This window comes from Mustela nivalis, assembly GCF_964662115.1.
Source record: "Mustela nivalis genome assembly, chromosome: 5".
Classification (NCBI taxonomy): Eukaryota; Metazoa; Chordata; class Mammalia; order Carnivora; family Mustelidae; genus Mustela; species Mustela nivalis.
This window is the reverse complement of record NC_139024.1, coordinates 18,681,639-18,702,485: the sequence shown is the minus strand read 5'-3', so window position 1 is coordinate 18,702,485 and position 20,847 is coordinate 18,681,639.

Sequence of the window (20,847 nt, the reverse complement as noted above, 5' to 3'; positions counted from 1 at the left end):
GTTACTAGCTAGCTTTATTTTTGTGTAAATAATCCCCTGAAGTTTTCCAAAATGAATGGCAGCAAACCCAAAGGTAATGGTGTCTTCATCTCTAGGAACTGAAATTGCGCATCGATTGAGTGTAGAGTTAGTCACAATCTTCCCTCAAAAAATAAAGAAGAAAAGGTTTTCAGTAAAAGGAAATTTAGGTGGTGGCCTTCTTTTATGGTTATTTAATATGAAATTATATTATCAATTAACATCAAATTATATTATCAATTAATAGCAATGCTTTTCTTGGCCATTTTTATCCTCTAACCAGTGAATTAAAACCTATTCATATTACAATTAACTGCACAAAAGCCATTCCCTAGTTGAAAAGTAAATATTTTAATAAGTTTTCCTTGAAGAAGCATCACACACTACGGGGTCAAAAATTTGGAACTGGCCTTGGGATTGGCGGAGGATCATGCTGTCTGTACCTTCAAGTGTTGCAATTCAGAGGTCCTCGTGAAGTTTCCCAGAACCTGACCCATCCCGGTCACCCTTCCCCAGGGCAGGTGCTGTGTGGATGCTAAATTCCAGGGGTTGAGCCAGCTAAGGGGAGCCCAGTGGTCTGCAGAGCTCTGAAGATCTTAAATGTTTCTAATACTAAGAATAAAAACAAAGGCAGTAGGGAGAGTGTAGGAATGAACTAGCCGCTGCCAGGAGTCCTTCTCATGCCTTAGTGGGCTGCTTCTGGATAAATTCAGTTGGTGGAGAAGAGGAAGGAGTCTCTTAAGCGATTGCAGGGCTGGAAACGTGTGTGCTGCCATCTGTCACCTGGAGTAGCCTCCACATAAAGGGACAGTGTGAACTCCGCTTCAGAATTGCGTTGTCACGGTTCCAGCCGCCCTTCCGTGTAGGGTGTCAACTTGGTGCCGTGCTCTTTTCTGGCGCACATTCACCTGCTGGGCCCTTGCTGGGGCCAGAACCCGTCACCTGTCCTCTGTCACTTAGGAGAGGCTCCCAAACGGTGGGGGTAAAGAGGGTTTTCAGAGATCCTCCAGCTGCTCCTTCCGTGGATTCAGCTTCCATTCCTGCCCAAACATTTGACGCCAGGCAGCAGGCTGAGGAAGAGGCAGGAGAGTCGTGGGCAGCTTAGAGATGCCCCCTGTGCCTGCCCTGCTGGCTTCTTCCCGTCTACCACCGTCATGCACCTGTGACCCCTTCAAGAAGGTCACGGCATCAGAGGAAGCACAGTCAGTCACGGGCCATCTAGATAGCAGGGACTCCATGTCCTCCAGGTTACTGAGTTTCACGAACTTCAGTCTTTCTACAGTAGGTATGGCATTTCCAGGAGCGAGCTCCCCCAGGGCTAGCCAAGGAACCAGTTGACACAGACAGTGACTCTGTAGGTCCCAGTGGTTCATGCCCTGAACTGATCCAGACCTGTGGGAGGACACTTGAGTCCACCAAAAAGAAAACCAGAATCTAAATGAGGTAAAGACGGAGCAGTGTTTAGTTGGAAATCTCTGCCGTGGAAGGGATCCTCCTCTGAAAACCCAAATATAAACCCTTGCAATGATCTGAGTTCTGTGGCCCATAACACTGATCACTCAAGTCACATGTGACACTTTGCATTTCTCAGTCAGATTTCGTGAATTAACAGTGTTTGAAAACCTGTAAAATAGAGCAAGACACTGAATGCGTTAGGATGTTTTGTGTTGGGTGTAACTGAAATCCTAACTCAAAAAAATGGTTTAAATAATAAATGCACTTACTATCCCTCCCTAAATAGGGAATCCAGAAAAGGGCACCCTTTGGGGTTGGTTGATTCAGCAATTCAGCCATTTGGTGAGAGACCAGATTCCTTTGTTCACTTTCTCTGCCTTCCCTGAAGCCACCCCCATCCTAAGGCTGGCATCAGCGTGGGCAGTGGGCTTCCTTTCTCTTATCTGGTGGGAGAGAAAAAGACACAATGGGCTGTAAATCTTTCTCATCAGCTTTCTAGGCCAAACTAGATCACAGGCCCACCCGGAACTGGTAACATGGCCATGGAGAAGACATACACCTCTTGGCTTAGAGTCCAGATCTGCTCACTTTGTGCTGAGAATGGGTCACGGGTAGAGCTCTTGATCGCTTCAGGCCCTGAGGCTGGCATTGACTCCTGCCCGGAAGCCACCGTCACACCTGGCCACTCCTCGCCAGCCAGAGTGGACTATTCCCTTTATCCCTGGGTGGCTCAGTGGGTTAAGCTGCTGCCTTCGGCTCAGGTCATGATCTCAGGGTCCTGGGATCGAGCCCCACATTGGGCTCTCTGCTCAGCAGGGAGCCTGCTTCCTCCCCTCTCTCTGCCTGCCTTTCTGCCTACTCGTGATGTCCGTCTGTCAAATAAATAAATAAAAATCTTAAAAAACAAAAAACAAAAAACCCGAGGCTCCCAGAGGCACAAGTACTTGTGGCAAGTCTCACCAGAGGTGAATGGTGGGGCCAAGACAGGAACCCCAGTGTTTCTGGCTCCAAAGCTAGTGCTTCTACTTCACTCATCTGCTTGCTGAGCCCCCAGAGCCCATCATGCCTTTAACAGCCACTCTCAGCTTGTCAGGCCTGGATCTCTTTCCCCAAATCCTGTTGGCTGCTGGCTAGGTTTTTCTTCGAGTTTAATGGGCCGCTGGACTATGGAGTGGTTAGCTAAGTGACTCCAGCTGTTGGAGCCATCCAGAATTACCTGCTGCAGTTTTCCATTCCATAGATCCAGTCAATGTTCAGACCCTTACCGTGACTCCCAAGTTTCCTGTGCTGCCTACTGTTTGGTTCCCCCTTTCTACTTTCTCACCAGCCTGCCAAGGACGTCCAGCATAGTCTAGGCTAAAATCCTCAAGGAGTATGACATTTTGTAAATTGATTACAAAACTCAGTGTGAGATGAAGATACGAAGTAGCTACCAGAGAAGTGAATGCAATTATAGACTGCTTTAATAAAAAAAATTTGTCTGATGAAAGTTTTGGAGTATTGAACCTCTGAGCCATTCATAAATAATTCTACAACAGTGTAGACTGTGTGTTCAAGGAGTCACAAAGTAAAAATGGGAGACTGCTGACTCCAAAAGGCCGGGAAGATTTGATCTTTGAAATGGGCTCTAAAATAGTGGTAGAACTGATAGGTGGAGATAGAGGTCAGACCTTCCAGGCTAAGTTAATGGTAGAAGCAAAGAAATAGAGGAAAAACTCATGGCCTCTGTGTGCAGCAGGAAGTGGGATATATGGGAGGAAATCAAGGCTTTAAAAAAATGAGGTTAGAGGCGCCTGGGTGGCTCAGTGGGTTAAGCCACTGCCTTTGGCTCAAGTCATGATCTCAGGGTCCTGGGATCGAGTCCCACATCGGGCTCTCTGCTCAGCGGGGAGCCTGCTTCCCTCTCTCTCTCTCTGCCTGCTTCTCCATCTACTTGTTATTTCTCTCTGTCAAATAAATAAATAAATAAATGAGGTTAGGTCATTAAAGACTTTTAACACCACCATTATTTCCTAGGTAGGCCATTAAGAAGTTGGCATTCTGGCTTTTCTTGCTTAGCAATCAGTCATTTGCGAGTCTGGAAGATTGTCTCAGTCCTCAGAGCCTGTTCAAGTCTGCATGAGCTGAAAGGATCAACAGTCCCATGTGTGAGGCAGAGAGAGGCAGATCAGGATTTGTGGCGACCTCAGGGGTGTGCTGGGAGCCTGCCTCCGGTGTCCTCCCTGGGAAGGGTCTGCTGTGAGTCCAGTAGCTGTGTAGCTAGGCGGCCAAACCCCTCCTTTCTACCTAGTGCTTTCCCCCAAGCAAGGAGTGCTTTCCCCAAATGCTTCTCAGCAGTTAGGGCTTCTTTACTATAAGTAACAGGGGCTTCTACTAAAGAAGAGTTTATTAAAAGAATTCAGGGGTGTGTCACCAACAAAAGGGCCAGTGGCAGTCCTGTTTTAGGTATACTTCCAGATCAAGGGTGGTGAGGACAGGAGCAAGGATTAGGGCTTCCTCATCTCATTGTTTTCTTCAAGTCTGCCTCAGTCATCTCTCTCTCTGAAGACTGGCTTCTTATGCCTCTCCCATCCCCCCCGCAGGAACCATGGCCAACCTCAGCTCCTGAACCCCCCCATGGAGAGCCTGATTCTCTGTCATTTGCCCAGCATCTAGGAGAGGACAGTGACTGACTCATGTTGGTACAGTGCTTACCCCAGACTTAATCAACCATGGCCGACAAAGAGGAAAAATTATTTGAACCTGGCTGTGCAGAGCCACCTGAGTAAACTTGTGGTAGAGAAAGGCGAGGCCAGTGAAGACAACATGTGAGCTGCGCCCACCACCCCCCCAACCACCAACAGAGCCAGGTTGTGCAGAACATGGATACTGGCCACATGTGGTTCGTTATAAATGTACATTTCTCAGAATTAAAATTAAAAATTCAGGACCACAGTCATATTGGTCTCATTCAAGTGCCCGATAGCCTCCCGGGGCTGGTGGCTACTGTATTTGGCAGCACACATGGAACAGTTCTAGTATCGCAGACATTTCTGTTGGACACCTCTCATCTAGCCTATGGCCATTTCCGGTTCTAGCCCCCAAAGCCTCAAGCACCCCAGCTACTGCAAACAGCCAATTTTTTTTCAGGAAATGGACAAGTCAAGAGTTAATTCTCTTTTATAATCAGGAAAGAAGTTCTTTGGAGACCCTGGACCTAGTTCTTGATTACATTCCACCTGAACACCCAGCAGTGTCTCCTCAACCTCATCAGACCTGATTTCGTAGTCAGTCTTGCCCCCAAAGGTCAATGCTAATTAATTTAATCATGCATTGCATCTTTGTTATAAAAAGCCACCAGGGAAATGGCATTCCCTTCAGTTAACTGTCTTGCCTAGTTCCCACAATGTTCTCTGCTTCTTTGGTTACTAGTTTCTGGCTCAGTCCTATCCATTGTCCCCTCTCAAAACTTTATGTGGTAGAGACAGTCAATGCTCCAGCACTCAGCTCTCTTTCATTGGGTAGAGATGTCACTGGGAGGCTGTCCAGCCAGGAGCTGTATCCCAGAGCCTTCCCACATCCAGATGTGGCCATGTGACTAGTTCTCACCAGTGGAATAAGAGACTTATGTCACCCTCCACGTGATTTTTAAAAAGCAATATGCACCTTCCCTGCTCTCTTACTCCCACCTGAATGGGAGGGTTCTGTCGTTTTAGGGATTGGCAGAGCCACAAGATACAGGGAGCTTGGATCTGGGGACCACTGCACAAGGGTATCTCTCTTTTTTAAAGATGATGATAATCTGCAATGGACTGAATATGAGAAAACTAGGCACTGACGTTTTCGAGGTGATTTATTACAGCATTTGTCTAGCATCCCTCTAATGGATACCTAAGTAACTTCCTTACATCCTCGACCTCCTTGCCTTAAATGTACTCTCCTACTCCTCCCTTAAGGGTTCAGTTCTGTAGCCTCCAGAAGAGGCTGCTCATTGGCCCGCCATCCAGAGACCAGGGGGCTGAGAGATGGCGTTTGCATTTTCTTAACTCCTCATTGTATCTTTCAAACCACTGCACCTTTGAAACTAATGCCATCCAGCTTTTCCTAGTCAACAATTAGGACATAGGCGCAGCATCGACCTTGGGATATAGTCTGTGTGTGCTCAGGGAGAGAGAACGTGAGGATGAAAGGGAATATCAGCCCTGGGCCAATGTCTATGGCAACCGTAAGAAACGTAGGAAGTGGGGTGCACATTCAATTCTCTGATTACCAAGAGGAGAAACACTAATTCCCTCCCAGACTAATCTCTCTTGTTACTCTCACCACTGCTCTCTCCACTCGCTCATCACCTTAGCTATACCACTGCTCCAGAGGGTAGCCAAGGGAGATGCAGCATAAGACATCGGGTTGAGGGCGCCTGGGTGGCTCAGTGGGTTGGGCCGCTGCCTTCGGCTCAGGTCATGATCTCAGGGTCCTGGGATCGAGTCCCGCATCGGGCTCTCTGCTCAGCAGGAAGCCTGCTTCCTCCTCTCTCTCTCTGCCTGCCTCTCTGCCTGCCTCTCTGCCTACTTGTGATCTCTCCCTGTCAAATAAATAAATAAAATCTTAAAAAAAAAAAAAAAAAAGACATCGGGTTGAAAAGCCTTCCCCCAAAAGACCAAAGACCCAATGTAGCAGAAATCTCTAATGTTTACATATCTCCAGGGTTTCATGTTTGTGTTTAAATCTCCCAGTGATGGGATAATATACTGATGATCCACTTTGAAAAAAGGATACTTTCATATATCTGTGTCTGTGTTTCTGAAAAGTCCTAAAATTCAATACTTTTCTTGCATATCTCGACGATTACCCTGTAATTGCTGATCTTAGGTCAGCACTTTTTTTGCAGGCTGTCTTTAAAAAACCTTACTTTTCTATAAAACCATCTAAGTTTCTTTGCCACTTACTAGATTTAGAGCTGATTCTTTCAGAGCTGACTTTCACCTTGACCTGCAGACAATAGCAGCATATGAAATGTGTGGAAGGCAGTAGCACTGTCCTTTCTGCCTCTTCCACCAGCAACAACCTAAGAAATGTTGCCAACCTGGTGCATATGGTTAAAGTAACTCCCATATAACCTTTTTTCCTCCTTTCTTTTGGTTTGTTTCTCTTGTCTCTAGCAGTTACTAAATCTTGTGCCACTCATATCCTTCTCCATCTGATCACAAAAAAATGTGCATCGCAAGATGGTGTTCTCGTGCTATGGTAAAACCCATCTTTAAACAATGGGTAGAATGGACACCAATAAAGACGAGCATTCCTGAGTGGCAGAAACCAGGTAGGATGGCAGTCATTATATGTAGCGAATCCTTGGGAGAACAATTTCTCCTTCAAGGTCTTGTGCAGGCATTTCAATCAGTGGCCATCACACAGGCTCATCATAGTTCAGGCTCAATTATAGCTCAGATTATTATTTTTTTATTTCTAAGTAACTGAGAGAAAGAGGAATTGGGTATCTCTCTTTTTTAAAGATGTTATTTATTTCACAAAGAGAGAACATGAGTAGGGTGGGGGGTGGCAGAGGGAGAAGCAGGCTCCCCACTGAGCAGGGAGCCTGATGTCGGGCTGGATCCCAGGATCCTGGGGTCATGACCTGAGCGGAGGGGAGACACTTAACCTACTGAGCCACCCAGGTGTCGTGGTATCTCCTTTCATGTGAGTTTTGCTTTTTCAGAATGAAACAGCAACAAAAAAATAAGTAACTGGTGTAACAGCAGAAGCACGGTTTCTTCTAAAATGAGGATCGTAGGGGTGCCTGGTGGCTCAGTCAGTTAAGCATCTGCCTTTGGCTCAGGTCATGATCTCAGGGTCCTAGGATCGAGCCCCACATGGGGCACATTGCTCAGCAGCGAGCGAGTCTGCTTCTCTCTCTGCCCCATCCCCTTTCATACGCTCTCTCTCAAATAAATAAATAAAATCTTTAAAAAAAATAAAAATGAAGATCATATTTAGAGCATCTCAAATCATGACAGTCTGACAAGAGGTCAGAATACCAGAAAATGGAAGTGTCTTAATTAAATAACCCGCAAATAATTCCATGGGTAAGCAGTGTGTTTTAAAAGGTTCAAAGGAAGCAGGATCCCTATGTAGAAATACGTAGTCCTGTCGCTTGCACTGTTGCACAGTTGTCACCATCTTTGTGTCCTATAGTCATAGATGCTGCACGCCAGCCAGGGATCTTTACATTGTGGCTCCTGGCATAGATGCATCAGAATCACTTGTGTTGATGATATAAAATAAAGATTCCCAGGCCCCAAGTGTCTGCAGGTGTGCAGAGGGGGGATCTGAATTTTTAAGAAGTTGGTCTGATTCTTCGGCTCACTCCTGTCTGAGAACACCCGCCCTCTGCTCCTTCTGGAAAGGCAACAGTCTTTGAAGAGCACTACAGCACAGCTCTCCAAAGAGCACTACAGCACAGCTCTCCTCCACCCGAGAGACTTCTCGTTTCTCCCAGCCGAGGTCACCCTCCACCTGCTGTGTTTAACTGCTGGCTCCCAGCCTGCGGTCTGCTCACCGCTCTGCTCTCCGCTCACACAGTGGAGACCGGCCGGGGGGGGGGGGGGCACCTGTGGGCTCCAGCTCCTCCACTGGGAGGCCGGGCTTTGGTTCTGCATTTACATTTTTGCAAGCATACCCTCTTTTTCTTGGAGAGAGTAACCATTTCAAATCTCACACTAAAACAAAAAAAATCACCTCTACTGAACTCTACCAAAGCAGCTTATAACTAGCTTTTTTAGCCACTGATTCAGACAACAGAAAGGTCAGCAGCAGCTGAATGCTTGCCAGTGGGGCTGTCTTGTGCTTTCATGCTTAAAGAGAAACACCACTGAGCTAACATGACGATGCTCCTTTTTTTATTAAAAAAAAAAAAAAAAAATGAGAGCTCTATCTTACTAACAAAACTAAACCACTTTCGTTCTTGGGGTTTCATTCTTATGGCACTTACAGAAATCTATTGAGAACTTCTTACTGAACTATAAGTTTTATCAATTGGTTATCATTGTGGAATAATTTATTTTCTAATAAATGTATAATTGAAAAACCTGATATGATTTCAACTCTGGAAGAATAATTAATAAGAGCACTTGGATTTTGGATCTCCACCCATATCTAATGCCAGTCACTAAAAATAGACCACTATCTAGGAGTTAGAATTTCTCGGCCAGTTTCCCCTGATGACCTTTGTCTTGATGTTTATGGAACTAGTCATTTCCCAAATATTTCAGCTCCGCTCTCCCAGTCTTTAGAAGAATAAAGAAAATCACAATAACAGGGATAGAATCTCATCCCCTCCAGAGAAGTAGAGGGGAAATGAGAGACGGAAGAAAGCAAATGGAAATGTTCGAACTGGGGAAAATGAAATGAAAAGCCAAATGGGAATGGCAAGAACAGTTGGCAAGAGGAGAAAGGTGGTGTGGAGGACAAGTGTGTCGCTGGGGAACGTGGAAGCTGAGTAGCACGCAGCCTCCTAAATGTTTTTAAGTCGGTTTCGATAGTGGCTAAGACAAGAATATTGACACATCACAGAAGGGGACATGCCAAAACTCTGAATAAATTTTAATGTCAATAACAAAGGACTACCTTCTATGATCACATCAGGGGCCACAGAGCTCCAGGAAGCAGAGCCTTCACTGGAAGGAAATTCTTCACAGCCTCTTTCAAGATGGCGCACACATACTTCATTTATATTAAATTTCAAACACGGGGCGCCTGGGTGGCTCAGTGGGTTAAAGCCTCTGACTTCGGCTCAGGTCATGATCTCAGGGTCCTGGGATCAAGCCCTGAGTCGGGTTCTCTGCTCAGCAGGGAGCCTGCTTCCCCACCCCCCATCCCCCAGGCTCTCTCTCTGCCTGCCTCTCTGCCTACTTGTGATCTCTGTCTGTCAAATTAAAAAAAAAAAAAAATCTTTAAAAAAAATTTCAAACACAAAAATAAATTAGAATGAAATTCGTTTCTGTCCTCACAACCTGACACCCTTAGAAATCTGACTCAGGCCAACCTAGAGCAAAAAAGCAAAATTGGAGAATTGTAGAGTAAGAAAAGACCATGAGGAAAAAAGAGGAAAGAGAGTCCACAGAAGGCAAGACTCCTGGAGCAGGTATGGCAGCACAGTTTAATCCATAGACTATGTGAACCACCATCTGCAAGGAGAGACCCCATCCAGTTGGTGTGGTGATAGTTCTTTCCCTGGCAGCAGCTTTCTTTTCTTTTCTTTGCTAGAAATTTCCTTTCTTTCCTTTCTAGTCACAGAGGGAAATGGAAGCCCACTAGCAGAACACATCTTTCCACAGGACTCTGACATAGGAGTCTGCATTTCCCAGTTTACACGACCGTCCTTGAGGAGAGGAATTTTTCATCGCACTCCGCACTCCGGAGACAAAGGAGCCTCGGGGATAATCAGTCAAGATCCTAACATGGCGGCAGGCAGTCTTCTTTGGAACTCACACTTCCATTTCCCACAACTACCCACAGGATAGTTCAAATAAAACACTTGGCCAGCATAGGGGAGAGACCCTGAGGGGCATATCTTTCTGTTTTCCTCTGCATTTCATTGCCTGTAGTCACTTGTGGGAGGAGTGTGGCCGGATGAAGACACCACCGTCTGGTGTTGCTGCCTGCAGGGAAGATGTTGGGTCTCGAGCCCAGCTCCCCAGTTTATAGCACTGTATACCCCTCTCCTGTTCTCTCAGTTTTGCTGCCTGGGGGGAAAGCAGTGTTTGCTATGCCGGAAGTGGCTGTGGCAACCATTTGGATGTAACCTGGGGCTATCAGGGATACATCCATCTGTCAGGCCTGTGGGAGGAAGGAAGAGGAGTCAGCTGAGGTAGCAGCTCTGACAGGGTGCGCCTTAGAACAGATGTTTGAACTGCCAGGCCTTCTGGGTGGTGTGACATACACCTGGGCAGTGTTGGTATGGAGTGAGAAAGTGACAGAGAGCAGGGCTTCGTCTTTGCAGCCATTTTGTTGTGGCTCATTGCAGTGGTCTGATGAGCATGGATTTTATTTTATTTTTATTTTTTTGAAAAGATTTTAGTTTCATTCTTAATGTTTTTTTTCTTTATCTTTTCTTTCTTTCTTTCTTTTTTTGGGGTGGATTTTAATTTTATTTTTAATTTTAATTTTTTTTTAATTCCCTTTTTAAAGGGAATTTAGCAATCTGTCGAATTTCTCTGGTGTTGAGCACCTTGGTAATAGCTCATCTGCAAAGGAAAGTTCCATTGTGGGTTGTCTCATTTTGTAAGAAAGCAGAACAGCATCGATTTATTATTTTGCTCTATTTTAGGGATCCTCCCTCTCTAGAGATTCATTTTTAGGTGTCACGCTTTCTCTCTCTCTCTCTGTCTCTGTCGGGTGTGAGGGAAGCTTTGCAATATGTTTCTGTGAGACTTCTCAAAAGTGATAAATGAGATTTTCAATCTTCTCATTCAAACGGTAACTGCCTGCAAAGCCAAGAAGTGGAGTGAGGGGGCGGAGCTGGAGGTGACAGATTGATGAAGATAAGGAGAAATGCGTTTGGAGAGGGAGGGAGGAGCAAATCGAGCAAGAGTTGTAAAAACTAGAAAAGCAGTTCTAAATTGGATTTAGAAATGGCAGAATGACAAAGTGAAGTTTTCTATAGGGAGAAAGTTGCTAGGCTGCCACATTTGAGACAGCCTGGAAATTCTGAAAAGTGAGAATTCAAAAAAGCCAGAGAAGGGTGATTATTTCATAAGAGGCAGGCATTGATCAGAGGATCTGAAGAGACAAGGCTGGCCCGGCTCCTCTGGAGACGTTTCCTGGATTCCTTGTTGTGATTTGATCAAAATAGCTTGTGTGTCTGGAGAAGGTTAATTGCACATCCATTATGCGGGTAATACTTAGTCGCAGAGAGCTGACCGCACGAACCCTGGCATGAATATGGGATTTCTAAAGACCCCTCATTCTTGTCTTCCTCAGGGTACCTTCTTTCCAGCACTGCGGCTTATATTATCTCAATCTCCACTGGTTCCTGAAATCTGCTTGGAAAGGAAAGATCCAAATGGTCCACCCCCTTCAAATCTCACTGCCTCACAAATACATCCTTCTCCTCACCCCAGCCCGTGTGGGGTTAAAGGAAAATCGATTGGAAATCTCCATCGGGACCTACAGGAGAACACTACTGTCCAGGTTCGCTGGCTGTCTGGGCTTCCGTGACATCTCTCCTTTTGTCTCCAGTAGGAAACTATCCATGCACCTTCTTCCTGCCCCGCAGTCCTGTTGTCCTCTGGATATTGTCTGAGTGTCTTTGGGTCTCGCAGGGCTCAGAGCAAGGGAGCTGGACACACCTCATCTCTCTACCTAGCTCCAAGGTTTCCACTGAGAACCAAATGAACTACTGTATCCAAAATGCTTGGTAAAGCAAGGCAAGCCCATATATGTGTCATTAAAGTACTTGTCTTTTTTTTTTTTTTTTTAAAGAAGTACTAGTCTTAAAAAAGTCTCACTACAGAGCTCCTTTTCTTGCCTCTGCATGTCTCTATCTCATGTGTGTATATTTAACCTCATCAGCCCAAGAGTGCATCTGGCCAAGCATAGTTGCAAAGTTTCTGATGCTTTATTTTTTAAACAGTTCGTTTTATGTCACCACGGAAGTGTTATAGGGTTCAGATTCCAATTAGTACGACTGATGGTCAACTCTTCACTATCAATGGACTTTAGGAGCAACCTGCATTGAGAAGAACAGGAGCTGGAGAAAGTGCTTTTATAATGAGCAGTGTTTTTCATCTACCTTAGCATCCTCAGAGCAAATTGAATTCGGTAATCCCCAAAAGGCCTAAAGATGAACTATCTTATTTTTTAAGACAAAGATGAACTCAGTGTCAGGGCTGTGCAAGAATATTATTGCTGTTTCTTTTATTATCATATATAGTACGTTTCCATTGAAAAGCCAAAAGGCATTTTACAAAATCTGACAGTGATCCTCACGATGTCCCTCTGGGCTCAATAGGCTTCATTACAAACAATAAATAATAACTGCCCTCTATTTTGAAATGCCTCCTACAGAATTTATTAACAATGGAATGGATAGTCATGATTCATGGATTCTAAAGGGAGTTTATTTCCTGGGAGTTAGAGAAGATTGTAGATTTCCATGGGTCTCTAACTGTTCGAGTTGTTTTGGTTCAAAGAGCTGGTTGCATCAGAAGGACTCCAGTGCACTTGAAAAGTATCTCTCGTAATTACTGGCATTTACTTTCAGATTGGAAAAAGTATAGACTATGATTATATTACATAAAGTAAATATGGGATGGTTATGCAATTTACTGACTCACTGAGGATCTGCCAACGAGATAAGAGCTACCTACGGGCGTGTCTTCCAACTGACTTTTCCTGATTTAGTGTTTTGTTTTTAAAAAAATATTTATTTATTTTTTATATTAGAGATACCATTCACACTTCTTGGCTACCTTTCAGATATTCCTGAGGGAAGCACCTCATCCTCAGTACCTAGGGAGGAAAGAGCCCTGGGCAGTCATACTCGATACTATACATCCTTCTCTGTCCCGGATGTAAATGGTTACATAGTAGGATGGACACTTGGCCCAAAGGCAGTCAGTGTATGCATTAGTCACCTGGGCACAAAAAAGGTAATCTGAGACAATTAGATAGTCTTTCTTGGGCATTTCATTTGGGATGTGCCAAGAGAATAAGTGTGTTAGCAATAGGGCAAGAAAGTGAAAGGGGTTGAGGTGGGTAATTGGAGGGGGAGACAAACCATGAGAGACTGTGGACTCTGAGAAACAAACAGGATTTTGAGTGGGGTGGGGGGAGTTGGGTGAGCCTGGTGGTGGGTATTAAGGAGGGCACGTATTGCATGGAGCACTGGGTGTGGTGCATAAACAATGAATTTTGGAACACTGAAAAGAAATAAAATGGAAAGGGGTTGAGATAGAGCTAGGTCACGAGTGACATAAAACTATACACGAGTTACAGTTATGCATGAGCAGACACCTCAAGACGGAGAAAAAAATCAGAGATTAGAGAGTGAAAAAGCGAATTCATGCAAAGAGAAAACAGAAGGCAAGTGGAAGACTTGGTGCTCTGTGGACTGTGGAGCACTGCGGCAAAGACCTATCGCTGCTGAGGACTCCAGAGAAATCTTGGATTAAGACCTACCCTTCAGTTTATTCTCCAAGACTTGAACTTGAACCCTACTCTGACTCCTGTTTCTGTATACCTATGGCATTCTTTTTCCTTTATCCCGTTTGTGTGTCCCCAATACCTGGGCCGGAAATTTCCTTAGGACAGTGACCTTTCCAGTCTGAGATGGAGAATCAGCTATGTTCATTGTTGTGTCCACTTCACCAGTGTGTGGGTACAAGCCATAGCCATTCATTTAAAAAAATAGAAAACAAATAAATAAATAAATAAATAAGAGAAAGGAAAACCCAAACCCGTATTTCCAGGATATCATTCAACAATCTTTGAGATCGATGCCTGCTCTGTAAATAACTCCTAAAGAGACCTCTTGCAAACTGCCACCAAGCTGAGGTGCCAGCTTAAAGGTATGAGGACAGGCATGTGTGCACAATCTCTGTGCATTCTCTTCCTAACCAATTTTTTGTCCTACCCAATGACGTTAACATCGGGGTTCATACTCAAAACACCTGACAAGTGTTGTTATACTTAGGTCTTCTCCCCAAACACCACTTCCAGATTTAGCTATTTTCTTTGGCCATATAATCTTCAAGAGCCATGCGACTAACTCTTCATTATCATTCTCGGGCTTTGATTAATGTTCTTTTGTAAATTGCTGAGTATAATTGTTGCTTTTGAGAAACAAAACTAGAAGGACTCATAAAGTGTTCACCATTTCACTAATGTTTACTCTCCTTGGTGTTATTTATTAAACAATTAAACTACTATTAGCAAATGGTAATTGCAGGGTATATAATGCGACTGTGTATGATATCAAGTGAGTATATTTTGCTGATAGAGTTTAATTTAAATGCTTATTGTTGATTGGTCCTTTTCTCTTAGAAAAAAGATAATAAGGGTGCCTATTCCATTCCACTTAGATTAATTAATGCATTTATTCAGGAAATTCTGGTGGTGTCATGAGTTAATGATGTGGAAAGATAGTGATTTTTGAGCATATGGTCAGTGTGCAAGATAACTGTGCAGGCACAGAACAGGCTAGGATTGAATGGCTTAATCTCTGTGAGCCATTACTTCTTGTCTGTCTAGAGAGGATAGCACTCTTGAGTTATGACTAGCTGAAATCCTTTACAATTCCTTGAGGAAAGGAAATGTTTGGACATCAATGACCTCTCATGTTTTTCTCAACAATAACCTTTTAAAGTTATTTTTCCTTCATGGATTCCTTGTTTTAAAGGTGTCTATTTTTCGAATATATTTTAGTCATTAATTTACTGAAAACTATTGAGGGTAAGTCTGCCGATTTAAACTCATAATGGTAGGTATGTGACAGGAGTCTGCCTAGGAAGAAACCTAATGGGGGAAACTTTATGGAATTATTTCTTCATTCTTAAAATAAAATGGAAGGGGTAGGCCTGGGTAGCTCAGTTAAGTATCTGTCTTTGCATGAATAGACACTTCTCCAAAGAAGACATACAAATGGCTAACAGACACATGAAAAAATGTTCATCATCATTAGCTATCAGGGAGACTCAAATCAAAACCACATTGAGATACCACCTTGCAGCAGTTAGAATGGCCAAAATCAACAAGACAGTAAATAACGTGTGTTGGAGGGGATGTGGAGAAAGGGGAACCCTCTTACACTGTTGGTGGGAATGCAAGTTGGCGCAGCCACTTTGGAAAACAGTGTGGAGATTCCTTAAGAAATTAAAAATAGAGGGGCACCTGGGTGGCTCAGTGAGTTAAAGCCTCTGCCTTCAGCTCAGGTCATGATCCCAGGGTCCTGGGATCGAACCTCACATCAGGCTCTCTGCTCAGCAGGGAGCCTGCTTCCCTTCCTCTCTCTCTTCCTGCCTCTCTGCCTACTTGTGATCTCTGTGATAAATAAATAAAAATCTTAAAAAAAAAAGAAATTAAAAATTTAATTTAATTTAATCTAATTTTAATTTAGAGCTACCCTATGACCCTGAAATTGCACTGCTGGGGATTTTTACCCCAAAGATACAGATGTAGTGAAAAGAAGGGCCATCTGTACCCCAATGTTCATAGCAGCAATGACCATAGTCACCAAACTGTGGAAAGAGCCAAGATGCCCGTTCACGGAGGAATGGATAAAGAAGATGTGGTCCATATATACAATGGAGTATGATGCCTCCATCAGAAAAGATGAATACCTAACTTTTATATCAACATGAATGGGACTGGAGGAGATTATGCTGAGTGAAATAAGTCAAGCAGAGAGAGTTAATTATCATATGGTTTCACTTACCTATGGAGCATAAGGAATAACACGGAGGACATTGGGAGAAGGAGAGAAGTGAGCTGGGGGAAATCGGAGCGGGAGACAAACCATGAGAGACTGTGGACTCTGGATTTCTTTTTATGTGATGTGGCTTAAGTTTCTCTAGCTGCATTTTTCTAGATATCTCTGTTCCTCGAAGCTGAGAGTACTTCAGCTGGTATATAGCTTTTAAAATATTAATAATAAACAAATTTTTTCATGGAATCTCAGAATTGGGAGGAACTTGAAAAGTAATTTATCCAATTATACAAATTAAAAGTTTGACACGCAACTTATAATTGCCATGAGCTGTTGTGACAGTAGGCTTGCATTGACACCCTAAAATTGTCACAGTGAGCCAAGAGGTGGTATATTATCTGTAAGAGGAGACCTGTCATGAACTGAATGGTATCCCATTCCCCACCCTCAGCCCTCATTTATGTGTTGAAGCTCTGACCCAAATGTGATTACATTTGGAGACAAAACTTCTAAAAAGGCAATTACAGTTAAATATAGCCATAAAGATGGGACCTTAATCCAAAATGACTGATGTCCTTATAAGAAATGGAAGAGACATCAGGCACGCGCACACAGAGAAATGCCCATGTGAGGACACAGAAGAAGGTGGCCATCTACAAGCTAAGGAGAGAGGCTTCTATAAACCTGCCAACACCTCAGTGTTGGACTTCTAGACTTCAGAACTGTGAAAAAAAATTTTTTTTCGGTTGATTAAGCCACCCAGTCTGCAGTATATTATTATGAGAGCCCTAGCAAACAAATATGAGATCCAAACAAGATTGCTTTAAATGTAAGAAAATGTATCATCCCATATAACAGAGAGAGTTCTAGAGTTAGGACATTTCCAAGGCTGACTAATTAACAACTCCATAATGTGAACAAGGAGCCAAGCTCTTTCCATTTTCCAGTCTGTTATGCTCAGCATATTGACTTCTAACCCCTAGGCTTGTCCACGCACGGAGAGCTGTTATCAGTCCAAGTGTTCTTCCGCTCACAGCTATTAAGAAGCAGAAAAGCCAGCTTCTCCTCCTGCAAAGTGTTTGAATGAAAAAGCTCCTCCAGAAGCCCATCCCCCAACTCACTCCCCCTCCCATAGTCCTCGGGTCACGTCCTGTTAGTTAGAATTGTGTCATATGCTTTTGCGTTAAGTAATCCCTTCAAGGAGAAGGGGGATTACTGTGATTGCTTTAGATCAACTGTGATTCACTCCAGGGACAGGGACAGTAACTGCTAACTGGGAACCATGGGATGGGGAGAGGGGATGAGTCTTGAAGAGGCAACCAACAAGATCCCTATTGTGAGCTTATTTCATTTCCTGCTTTGATCAAAGAACTCTGACGCGTCTTCTGGTGTGTAAAATCGCGAGGGCAGGGAAGACAGTAACATCCCCTAAGATTCCCTAGCTTTCTCTGACCTTATTTCATGCTGATTAAACAGTTTTCTCTTGATTCATGTGGCTACCTAACCACCTTGATACCCGGTAGGAAGAGTCCTGGATAGCCGACTGACATCATCAGTGCATTGGAGTGGGGGATCCCATGTTATCCATTAATAGCTTCATGTTCTGACCCCACGTCACAGTGCCAGGAGTGTCCCTACAGTAAATAATTTGTCCATCATTCCTTCGGCACTTTTTGTGAGCTGGAGACTACGGGAGGCGCAAGCCATTCCGAAGAGACTGGGATGAGCATCTCTCTGCTGGGAGCTCACCGTCCAGAGATGGCCTCGTGGCTCCCCCGCTGTTACCTTCTGTTCCTGCTTCCTAGGATTCTTTCCCTTACTCGTCCTGCTCCTGTCACTGGTCCACGAACTCCGGAAGCCACAGGTTTGGAAATAATTCCTAGCCTGGAATGCCTTTCCTGCAGGGATCCTTGTGGCGAACTCTCTCATCACTGTCCAAGATTGGTTCCCATATTATATTCACAAAGAGGCTTTTTTCTGTCATTCTGCTGAAGCTTCTAACATCCCAATGCTTCCCATTGCTCTTCTCTGCGTAGACTTTTGCCATGGCACTTTGGACCGCAGAGCATGCTCCGTATTTCACACATTCCTTTTATCTACTGCCAGTCTTCCCCTACCGGAATATAAGCTCCTCAAGGGCAGGGCTTTTCATCTGTATCCCTCATGTCTACAATAGCACCCGATACAGGGTAGAATCTCAATAAACATGTTTTTTTGAATAAATGAATTATCTCCTCTAAGTAGAATTGATATTATACAAGTTGCTCTTGATTACAAAGCTAGAAAGTGGAGGAACTAAGATTTGAATCCAAGTCTTTCCAATGAGAAAGCGTACCTGAAATTCCTCATCATCTTTTGAGTTTATAAGTCTGCAAAGACAAGTACCAGACCCTGGATCATGGTGACCACTGGGGACCTTATTTCCATGGAGTCTTCATGGAGGTAGAAATTTTCTTTGAACATTTTATTATTTATTTGTCAGAGGGAGAGAGAATGGCACAAGCCACAAGCAGGGGGAGCAGCAGGCAGAAGGAGAAGCAGAGAGCCCAATGCGGGACTCGATCCCTGGACCCGAGATCATGACCTGAGCTGAAGGCAGACGCTTCATCGACTGAACCATCCAGGCACCCCTACACCAGCAATGTGAAGGGGGAAAAGTTAATTTGAAGAATCGCTAGCTTGCTAAAGTAGTTAACAACTAAAAGGGGCAAAAATGGACTCCAAGAGGTAAAGAAATACTCAGTACAGAAAGCAGCACCCAGGGGCGCCTGGGTGGCTCAGTGGGTTAGAGCCTCAGCCTTCGGCTCGGGTCATGATCTCAGGGTCCTGGGATCGAGTCCTGCGTCGGGCTCTCCACTCAGCGGGGAGCCTGCTTCCTTCTCTCTCTCTGCTTGCCTCTGCCTGCTTAAAAAAAAAAAAAAAAAGAAAGAAAGAAAGCAGCACCCATCCTTGGGCTGAGAGAGAGTGCACACGGAGAACACTGAGAAGTATTCACCACACATGCCAAATCCCCCGATGGCCTAGTGGAAACCTCACACCAGGGTAAAAAAAAGAAAAGAAAAGAAAAAAGAAAAAAAAAAGAAAATCTTGGCCTCCTATTCTGGCCCTTGCACAGTCTCTCTAGTACCCTCTGTTGGCCAAGCCTGTATGAGCTAGCCAGCAAAGGAGATGTGTTTATAGGGACCTGCTTCGGAGTCACAAAGCAGGGGCACCTGGGTGGCTCAGTGGGTTAAGCAACTGGCTTTGGCTCAGGTCATAATCTCAAGGTCCTGGCATCAAGCCCCGCATCAAGCTCTCCGCTCAGCAGGAAGCCTGCTTCTCCCTCTCCGACTCTTCCTGCTTGTGTCCCTCTCTCACTGTGTCTCTCTCTCTCTGTCAGATAAATAAAATCTTAAAAAAAGAAAAAAGGGTGGATTTGCTGTGAGACAACCCATTAACACCTGGCCCACCAACGTAAGAATGGCCCAGGAGGCCGTAGCTAAGCAGGTGATAGTGACTGCGCCTGTGTCTCCTCTCCACAACATCGGGAAGTTCACTGTCTTAGAACCTGCCTTAGCTGTTCTTGTCCATTTTTTTCCCACATACAATTAGAGAACAGTTGCTTTAGTCTTTTTGTCGGTCTGCTCAGGATTTCCATGTAACCAGATGGGGCGGCAGATGATTCAGCTGGAGAAAGCAATATTTGGGTTAATATAGTCTACCCCAATTTTTTTCTTTTTTTTTTTTTTAAAGATTTTATTTATTTGACAGACAGAGATCACAAGTAGGCAGAGAGGCAGGTGGGGAGAGAGAGAGAGAGAGAGGGAAGCAGGCTCCCTGCTGAGCAGAGAGCCCGATGCGGGGCTCGATCCCAGGACCCTGAGATCATGACCTGAGCCGAAGGCAGCGGCTTAACCCACTGAGCCACCCAGGCGCCCCTAGCCCAATTTTTTTCCACAGTTAATTTCTTCCCAGTCTTATGTCCTTAAAGGGAGGATTGTAGAGCTCTTATCCCTGCCACTCCCAAACACTGGACCCTCAGTTTGATTTTCTAGGCCCCGGGATGCATGGCGGTTCCACGATATCCACGCATCTCCCGTCAGGAAGTAGAGACTGATTCTCTCTCTGTGTGTGGACATACAGAGGTTTGTGCTTTCCTCCTGAGGGGGGCTATAAAACACACTGAAACTGAATCTCCTCATTATTATTTTAATAAATATCAATTTATTAAAGTTTCTTTTTCCTCACGTCTTCAGATCGTTTGCCTGAAAATGGTGTGCCATGCTTTTTCCATGTCTATGGTTTCATCTTGCTGTGGGGAAGGATTCAGGGTATCATTTTGATGTCTGCGCCTTTCAGGCAAGCCATTTATAGTTTTGCTGCATGGGCATAACTGTAACCTTTTCAAAAGTAGCAGAGCTGGTTTCGGGGGAGAGGTGAAGTACATTAAAGACAATAGCCTCTCTCATAGTCTGAACTGAACTACAGTTTGGGTCGGACAGTTTTCTAATTGGTTTGGATTTTCAGTACATTAAAGGAAAGCTCTGATTACATTTTAACAGCAGGCCACTAGGCAAAAATCCGCTTTATCTGCACAATGACTCTGGTTCCATTTCATTTGAGAGTGCCATTGGAAGACACTTACTGTGTGCTGGGGAGTAGATGCATCCTCTGGGGTCTCCCATCCTCCCCCTGCCTCAGAGCACTTGCTACACCCCAGAACCCTGAGGGAGGACACTCGGGAGCACCGTCTGATGTTCCATTAGCCATTCCAATGCCTTCCACATCAGCCTTGAAGCTTGCAAGCACCAGGGTGGTCTCTGCATGAAGAAAGAAACACATATAGGCCCCAGATCCCAAAGCGAGGTGACCTCCCCACAAATCCTTGGCTTTCCTATGCCTGGAAAACCAAGTCTCTCAACTTTAATAGCTAGTTGAGGAATAAGAAAGGAAACCATAGTCTGGGAACGTTGCAGGGTCCACTGGAAGGAAAGCAG